This window comes from Castor canadensis, chromosome 13 (assembly GCF_047511655.1).
Source record: "Castor canadensis chromosome 13, mCasCan1.hap1v2, whole genome shotgun sequence".
In the NCBI taxonomy this organism is placed as follows: domain Eukaryota; kingdom Metazoa; phylum Chordata; class Mammalia; order Rodentia; family Castoridae; genus Castor; species Castor canadensis.
In genome coordinates this window covers 19,477,269-19,480,858 of record NC_133398.1, presented here as the reverse complement: position 1 = coordinate 19,480,858, position 3,590 = coordinate 19,477,269, and positions in this window count along the sequence as shown.

Below are 3,590 nucleotides of genomic sequence, written 5' to 3'. Positions count from 1 at the left end.
TCATCTCAAACTACATGGCAGGTTAAGCAAGAGGGTGAAGTTGAGAAGATTGGGGTTCTAGGACATCCCAGAGGGAAAAATAATCAGGACCCAATCTTAACAGAAAATAGATGAACTAGTGGTGCATACCTGTCATCCCAGCAACACTGGGAGGCTTAAAATAGGAGAATCATAATGTAGGCAGTCCTGGGCAAAAGCAAGACCCTTTTTCCAAAGTAACTAGAGCAAAAAGGATTGGAGGTGTGGCGCAAGTAATGGAACACCTGCCCCATCAAGGGCAGTAAAGCAAAAACAAAAAAAAAAATACTTCAAGAGACCATTGAATGCATTAGTCTGTAGTAGGACTGGTCATGCTCCCTATGGACAGTGGTCCACATGCCAAAAAGAATGCTCCAGGTAACCATCGACCCTAGAACAGCAACCTCCACATGAAGCTTGGGTAGTGAAAATGGCATGAACATTGAAATCAGAGGGGCCTGAATTGAAATTCTGTCTATGCTCTGTGCATGCTGTGTAACCTGAGGCAAATCACCTCAGCTCTCTTTGCCTTGATCTTAAGATTTATAAAAGTGAAGAAGTGATAACTAACACATGGGGTTGTGGTCTAGAGAATAAATGACACATTAAGAACCTAGGCTCAGAAGTTAAGAACTGAGTTCAAATATTGGTTCCTCTTCTTCACAGCTGTGACTTTGAGCAGGTTACTTAACCTCTCTGGGATTAACAAGGATTATGATGATAATATCTGCTGGTTCTTGTGAAGAATAAGGAACTAGGATCCTAAGAAGGGCTCAATGAATGTTAGTTATACAAAGCACCAGGCAGATGCTTTATGGACCAGGGGAGATTAAATGAGCAACAAGAAAAAGAGAACATTGAGAAAGTGTAATATGCAAAGCAATATGACTGAAGCATATGTATCTCCTCCCCATCATGGTCTCTGAGCTCAGTGAATTTCCACTGTTGGAAGAGAAGTAGGGATGGGAAACCAGATTAGGATAATTGTTTTGCTTGGAAGCTGAAGAATCAGTTTGCATTTGGCACCTCTATAACTGCAACTTCAATTCAATCCCCAAATCCCACTGAAATAGTGAATGAAACTTAAAAGCTGCAAGAGAAGGGCGGGAAGAACAGAGGAGAGAGCCAAAATGCTTCAGGCTTCAGTTTGATCCTCTCCTGTCATATCCCCACCCTGTCTTTGTCCCATGCCTCTGCAAGCTTCCTCTCCTCTGTACCTTTTGGGGAAAAGAGTCTTTTTCACGTTGTTTGCTGTGGGAACCCTTTTCTTTCCTTTGTGGGAAAGTGCAGGAGCAGGGAAAGCATGTAAGGCACTGAGAGGGAGATCCCAAAGGAAAAGTCCTGTACTGAAAATGCAAAGGATGCTGCTCTTGGCCAAGGTCCTTTTGACATCATTTGCAACTGCCTGTGTTATCTGTATGTGTTTCCACCAAGCAGGGAAGTATTAGGACTCCTGTATCAAGACCATGAGTGGCCATACCTGAAATAATTCAGGACCTATCTACCAATAACCTTATAGTTAATTTGTTGGAACCTCAAGTTTCAAAATCTGTTAAATGGGAAAAGATGCATAAACCATGTGGCACCATTCTCAGTAAATTATACCTTTTCTCTTCATTTCTTTCCTCCTCATTCTCTTTCTTCTTTTCCCTTAACATTTTTTTCATTATTCTCATTGTCACCTTAAATCTTCATTCCTTACCTCTACTTACATTCTCCATCACTGCCATTCAGTCAGGGCCATATTTTACTCATCTCTGCCTTCCCTAAGACCTGTCACTTGTGGTCAAAGTATACTTGTATAATGAAAAAAAGAAACAATCCATCAACAATTCTTTCTTTACATTTTTAAAAGGTGCTATCATATTTGTGTTCTTACTATTGTATACTAGCTAGTACAATGCAAACACTTCTAAGCAAAGCATTAGAGAACCATAAGAACTTGTAACTTCAGCACTAGAAAGCCCACACCTTGCCCTCTGCTGTGACTTTACTCTAGAGGCTCACAGGGAGAAGGAAGACGGCAGCCCTATGAAAGGTAGGAACACAGAGATCTAGCTTGTTCCTCGTCCACATCTCTATTTCGCTAATGCAGCACTCCATCTATGCAATTGAGACTCCTGACTATCCTATTCATCCACCCACTTATTTTTCCTTTCATTCATTGAAAAAAAAGTTTGATAATACAATATGTCTGCTAGGTATGGTGCTAGGAATTGAAGATAGGACTGTAAGAAAAATAGAGCAAACTTACAGTCTAACATAAAAGACTGTTAAGGACAAGTACATTCCACTCTGCTTCTTCAACTTGGGTGAATAGATATTCAGCTTTAGATGGTAATAATTGCCTTAAGTGGAAAGTGTAGGCTATATGAAAGTGAAAAAAAAGGTGGATAATTTTTCCTCAAAGATGAGGGAAAGACTGTTAAAAGGAGTCCTAAGGATTAAAGAATATTCTTATGAGCAAGCTCTGCTTGTCAGCAATGCCATGCTTATGAGTTTAGACCACCTAGAATGTCCTCTCCTACCTACTTCCTTCATCTATGACTCACACATTCCTCAAGCACAAGTCCTGGTGATGCCATAAGCCCTATCCTATCAGCTTGGTCTGCCCCTTCTAAATTAAGGTTTTCTATAAGAAGAGACATTAACCACTTTGATTCCTATCCAGGATATAGTGGATTCAATTTGCAATGGAAAATCCACCAGTGTTCTGTGCATCAGGATAAGACTGTTGGATAACTTTTATTGAGCCATGCTTGGTTGACATGAGCTGAGGTCTGGTCAAAGAATTTCTACAAGCAACATCATTGCATCAGATGTATCATTCTATATTGGAACAGTTAAATTTGTAAAATATTAAGAGAAATTACTGAGTGGAAAGGCTTTATGGAGCTCATCATATATTCCAGTCATTATGTGAAGAATACCTTGTTCATTTCTTATTGTTATCTCAGTATGCAAAAATTATTATCTTCACCCAATTTTACAGATGCAAAAATGCAAGGCTTGATCTCAAGTTAACACATTTAATAAGGAATGAATGCAGAGCTCAAGCTGAGTGGTTTGATTTCAGAGTCCACACTACATTCTCATGTGCAAATATGGGGCAATCTTGTCACTGGCCATTATTTTCAGCTATTTTTTCTATCCTACAGCAATGATGAAGGGATATAATCAATGGCTTCTGAAGTCTCTGCTTTAAAAGGCCTGTTTTTCACTGCTGGAGAAGAGCAAGAGAGGCTTCATGGAAGAGGTGTGCAAAGAGCTAAAATTTAGAGAAATTCTGTTTCTCAGATTACTTTCAATTGGACTCAAACTCCTGCACTGCAATTGTTTGATTATTTATAGAAGATATTCCCAAAGGGGGTAGTTCCATACACTGCCTTGCAGATTGCAATGAGAGATAAATAGCACATTCTTCATTCTCTTACTCGCTGGGGAAATTGGGGGTTGTGTTTACATCGCTTCCTTGGTATTTATTCTCCTGCTGGCTGTTCTATCCCCTCTATTTCATGTTGTTATTTTACTTCCATTAGGGGAGCAGAAAAAACATGAGAAGTCATTATGAT